Source organism: Macaca fascicularis, chromosome 11 (assembly GCF_037993035.2).
Source record: "Macaca fascicularis isolate 582-1 chromosome 11, T2T-MFA8v1.1".
Taxonomy (NCBI): Eukaryota; Metazoa; Chordata; class Mammalia; order Primates; family Cercopithecidae; genus Macaca; species Macaca fascicularis.
The window spans coordinates 15,669,820-15,675,883 of record NC_088385.1 but is presented as its reverse complement, the minus strand read 5'-3'; positions in this window follow the sequence as shown (position 1 = coordinate 15,675,883).

Below are 6,064 nucleotides of genomic sequence, written 5' to 3'. Positions count from 1 at the left end.
CTCCGAGCAGTTGTTATAAAGGCGGCCCTCGCCGGAGGGAGGGAAGGAGCGAGGGGTGAGCAGAGGGACAAGGGGCGGGGGAGGGTCGAGGCAGAGGACACGCCTATTCCAGTTTCACGGCACTTCATGCTGTTATGAAAATAAAGCCCTGGTGCCAAGGAATGACCCAAAAGCCATCTGACGTCAGAGGCACAGTCACCCCTGGAAGCGGGGCGGGGGTGACCACCCGGCCCTACCCAGCGCATCGGACTCCTCCGAGACGTGCTCATGCGCTGGTTCCAGGGCGCCGGCTACGACAGGGGAGCCGGAGCAGACCAGATCCGAACGGGCCCCGCCAGCTGTCACCTCCCAGAGGAGCCACACCCGCCTCCCCGCAGGCACTCGGGTCCACCTCGGGCAGGAGCCCAGCCTGCGAGATTGCAGCAGCTCCGCCGTGAAGTCCAGCGGGACAAGCCAGCCTTCCTCCACTTTCTTTGGCCCTTAGCTTAGCCTTTCTCTCCATCACTCTCCCCCAGCCACTGCCGTATGGGAAGCCAGGCTTAAGAAAAAGGAGGCAGCCACTTTCTCAGGGCTCCCCAGCCAAAGCCACGTGAAAGTCAAGGAAAACTTTCCCATCAGATCCGTAGTTAGCCCAGCAGCTCCACCTGTCACAGTCTAGACAGGCACCACGAGTGCTGCTCTGGGGCTGAGAGATAAGTATCTCTCCTTTTCTAACTGCCTCTCCTAAAGCCTCCACACTGCAGGCTGATGGAACGCGGCGCCAGATGAAATTATGAAATGAAGAAATTTGCTTTGGCGCCCGGTTTCCCCTCCCTCCACTGCCCACTCCTCTTTCAGGATCAAGCCAATCGGACCGAAACTTGGCTTTGTTTACGTGTCAAACAACCCTGGAGTGGCTGCCCGCCTGTGTCAGGGCTCAGGCCAGGTTCTACCCCATGCCTCGCGGGAGGTAGGAGGGACTCTGCTTTTAAGGTGGTTATCAGCGGGTTTGGCAAACTAATCTGGATTATTCTGCATATGAATAAACGGGAGAAGACCCAGGACCCCCCAGCTTTCTCCCCATTTCTCCCCACACCCCAAGTCTCCAGAGCCTAAAGTGCTTTTAAAATGTGACCTACTGGAGACTGTGACCCCACCGTTGTTAGGTTTTTATTTCACTCCCAAAAAAACACAGGCAGTGCCTTGAGTGTTGGAACACCTCCTTTGAGGTGCGCAGCCCAGGGGTCTGCGAGTCCACCCCTTTCACACCCAGGGCTCCCAGGGGTGTGTCTGGCAGAGTTGGGGTGGGCACTGAGAGATTGGTGGGACTGCAGATGACAGTGTTTTATAGCGTGTGCCCTCCACTAAGTCAGGGCTTCTGTCTGGACCCCAGCATTCTCATCTGTTCAAGGAGGAAGTTGAACTAGACTACCGTTGTACAATAGAACTATAATTCAAGCCACAAACATAAGCCACATTTTTTATTTTTTTGTGGGGTTTTTTCTTTTTTTTTTTTTTTTTTAGACTAGGTCTCACTGTCACCCAGGCTGGAGTACAATGGCACCATCGGCTCAATGCAGCCTCAATCACCCAGATTCAAGCTATCCTTCCACCTCAGCCTCCCAAGTACCTAGGACCACATGTGTGCATTACCACACCTGGCTAATTTTTTTGTTTGTTTTTATCTTGTTTGAGACACTCTCACTTTGTCACCCACGCTGGAGTGCAGTGGTACCATCATGGTTCACTATAAGCCTTTACCTCCCAGGCTCAAGCAATCTTCCAGCCTCAGCCTCCCAAGTAATTCTTTTTATTATTTATAGAGACAAGGTCTTGCTGTGTTGCACATGCTGGTCTCAAACTCCTGGGTTCATGCCATCCTCCTGCCTTGGTCTTCCAAAGTGCTAGGATCTCTACACCCCCTCCCCAGGAGTCCTCCTAATTAGGAGGATCTAATTCTCATAGGTCCTCCTAATGAGAATGTGGTGAGTGTATTTGATCTTTCCTTTGTTCACTGTTCTCTGGATGGTGTCTGTCTGGCAGGTCCAGGGTGTGTGACAGAGAGAGCATGTGTGGGGATGCTTGTTCCAAACCTGTCTTCAGTCATTGTTCTTCACTTTGCTATTGGCTTTGTTTGTTTGTTTGTTGTTGTTGTTATTCTTAGAGACAGTGTCTCACTATGTTTCCCAGGCTGGAGCGCAGTGGCTATTCACAGGCCACCATACCTCACTACAGCCTCCAACTCCTGGGCTCAAGCCATCCTGAGTAGTGCCATTGACTTTGGATGTCCCACCTTGTCCTCTTAGTACTCTCTTTTTACTCTCCTCGTAATCTCTTGTTCTCCTCCCATCCCTTTACGGAGACACCTGCCTGCACAAAGCCAGGACTAGATGAGGCCATGACACACCCAGAGCACAGAGTTCAAGGAGGCGCTCCACAACTTTAAGAATGGGTGCCCCTTTAAATTCTGAGCTCTAGGCCCCTTGCGTGCCTCTCCTAGTCCCGGCCCTGCACCTGTGTCCCTGGGGGCTGGCTCTCTGGAAGAAGACAGGGAGGACTAGGGCAGGTGGAACAGCTGAGTGCTTCTGGGGTATCTGAGTGATTTTGAGATGCCCCAGAGGAGAAGAAAGACTGGACCAGTAGATGGAATCATTCACTTCCTAGGTCTCTCATCCTGTTAAAATGGTCTGGAGACCAAGGTTGAGGGTTCTTGGGAATCAATGAAAGAAACAGTAGGACAGGGGTCTGGAGACCCGTGTTTCACTCTCAACTCTAGTTATCATCCTTAGAGTGTCACCCGGTTGAAAGTGACAGGTAGCTTTGTTGAGCAACACAGAGGAAAGCTCACCAGACTGGAAATGAGGAAAGGAGAAGAGAAAGCCCTGCAATAAGGGTGCCTTGTTCCCCCAAAAAGAGAGGCTGGTCTGATGATGTAGAGGACCTTCATTCAGCTCCAAGGCCAGCAAAGTGTGGGCAGGGGTTAGGGGGCCTATGGCCCAAGATCATGGGCCTGGGTCTGCCTCATTCAGGAAGTCCCAGAACTCAATCCCTGCTGACCCCTTCCCTTCTGATACCCACCAACCATCACTACCATGAACCCCACTCTTGATTGCAGGAATGAAGCAAGAACACAGACAGTTCTGCCAATGTCCTGATCCTGACCCCCTTCCTAATGCTGCCTTGGAATTCCTGGCTGCAGAATCTCAGGCCTAGGGCTTCCCCTTTCTCTCCCTTTGCTTTTTTACTGGCAGGAGGAAGGTGCTACTTGTTCCCCTCCCTGGCCTCAATTAAATCTCATATAAGAAGTAGCTGAGCTGGCAGGAGGAAGGCGGAAGGGAATTCTGTTTCCTTAGGTTATTACTTTATTGGAGCTGCTAGTGTCAGTGAGCCACAGCTCCCACCAGGTTCCTGCTAATAATGGTTCTTCCATTCAATCACTAAACAATACTGGACTCATCTGAGAGCCACCTATGCACCATACATTATAGGGAATACGACAGAAGTAGAAGAAAGATCATACTCGATCTTTATCCTCTGAAGGGAATGTCCATTTATTGAGTGAGTCATTTAGCAACTATAGATGGTCTTCTATGTAACTATGCTGGAGAATCAAAAGAAAACTGCCTTTAAGAAGCTCAGTCTGTAGCTGGGCGTGGTGGCGGGCGCCTGTAGTCCCAGCTACTCGGGAGGCTGAGGCAGGAGAATGGCGTAAACCCGGGAGGCGGAGCTTGCAGTGAGCCAAGATCCGGCCACTGCACTCCAGTCTGGGCGACAGAGCGAGACTCCGTCTCAAAAAAAAAAAAAAAAAAAGAAGCTCAGTCTGGTGGAGAGATGGGCAGTAATCAAACAAAAGCAATGCATTGTGTTAGGTGTCACACGAGGAAAATGCACAGGGACCACGGTCAGGCACAAAAAGCTGCAGTCAATACTCACCCCAGAATTCAGAGTAGCCCCTACTGAGGAGGGGGAGCTTAAAGGATGAGTTAAGGCTTTTCAGATGGAGAAGTGAAGAGGGGTAAGGATCAGGAAGGGCATTTCAGGCAGAGGGGGCAGGATGCCTGGAGGCATGTGTCAGCCCTGCCTGTTAAGAAAGTGTGAGCACAGACCAGGCAAAGTGGCTCATACCTGTAATCCTAGACTTTGAAGCAGGAAGACTTCTTGAGTCCAGGAGTTCAAGACCAGCCTAGGCAACACAGTGAGACCCTCATCTCTACAAAAATAAAAATAAAAAAAATCAGCCAGGCCTGGTAGCATACACCTGTAGTCTCAACTACTCAGGAGACCAAGGTAAGAGGATCACTTGAGCCCAGGAGATCGAGGCTGCAGTGAGCTATAATGGTGCCACTGCACTCCAGATTGGACAACAGAGTGAGACTCTAAGAAAAAAAAGAAAGTTTCAGCACAACGTGTGGACAAGAAGAGAGGCAGCTGGCCAGTGTCCAGTGTCCAGCTTGAGTCTAGAACCCCAGACTCATCTTAGAAGCAGAAGGGCACTGAAGGCATGAAGTAGGGACGGTCATAATGCCATGTGTGAGAGAAAGAGCCATTCCTGTAGCCCTAAATCCAATAACTGGTGTCTTTATAGGAAGAGAGATCAGAGACACAGAGGAGATAGACACACAGAGAAGGCCTTGGGAAGACAGGGGCAGAGTCTGGAGTGATGCTGCCACAAGCCGAGGAACCCAAGACGGAAGGCATGGGATGCTTCTCCCTCAGCACCTCCAGAAGGAACCCACCCTGCCTACACCCTGATCTTGGACTTGCAGCCTCTACAACTATGAGGCAATACGTGTTTTTGCTGTTTTAAGCTGCCCTGTTTTTTGTACTTTGTTACGGCAACAACACACCTTTGAAATGTACACCTTTGAAATTTTTGCATATGCCAGCATGTGACATGCTAAAAAGAGTCCACCTAGCACAGCAGGAGTCTCTAGGGCTTCATCTCCAATGCCTTGGTTTCATTCCCCCCGCCCCCAGGTGGAATGGGGACAGGAGTGGCATGTGCAAAGGGCAAACACGTGCCTGCAGAGTGAGGGATGACACCTGAAGCCCCGGAATGCAGTCTGTAGGGAACGCTTGCAGTCAGCAGGCTGGCCAGCCCCAGCGCTGCCTCTCAGGGGGCCTCTCATTGTTATCAGCCTATTTTAAAAACGCCGTGGTTACAGCTCAGCCTTCCTTACCTTTTCTGGGATGGACTTTAAGATTGCACTCATTCCCAGGGTCTTAATTCCAAGGAAATTCATAAACCGAAGCCCCCACGCTGAAACCAGAGAGGGGCTACCAGTAACCCCAAGCCTGGGTTAGAGAATCCCATGAAGTACCCAGACTGGTTCAGTGACATGAAACCCAATGCAGTTGTGGGATTCTCCTTCCCGCTCCGTGAATCTCCCGACTTCTCTCGCCCTCTGTCTGAGGCTGCCTCAGGGCAGGGAGGGGAGCCAGCGGCTAGGAAGGCTCATACCTCAGCCTCATTTTTGATCAGGCCTCATAAATCAGTCTGTTCTTCTGGTTCTTGCTGCTTAAAAGCCTTTGCCTGACCTAGAGGAAGTAATTGGGAGTGAACTTGAACCTTAGAGTTAGGAAGAAGTGGCCTGAACCCTACTCAACAGCATCATGGTTTATTTCCTCATCTAAGGAAAGGGCACTCACCACAATGAATTCACAGGGTTGTGGTGAGCATCAAATGTAATTTACATCTAGCACTCAGGAGACTTTCTTTTTTCTTTGTTTGTTTGTTTGTTTGTTTGTTTGTTTGTTTGAGATGGACAGACAGAGTCTCGCTCTGTCGCCCAGGTTGGAGGGCAGTGGCACGATCTCAGCTCACTGCAAGCTCCGCCTCCCTGGTTCACGCCATTCTCCTGCCTCAGCCTCCTGAGTAGCTGGGACTACAGGCGCCCACCACCACGCCCAGCTAATTTTTTGCACTTGTAGTAGAGATGGGGTTTCACCGTGTTAGCCAGGATGGTCTTGATCTACTGACCTCGTGATCCGCCAGCCTCAGCCTCCCAAAGTGCTGGGATTACAGGTGTGAGCCACCACACCCGGCCTAGGAGATTTTCTTTTTTTTTTATTTTTATTTTTATTT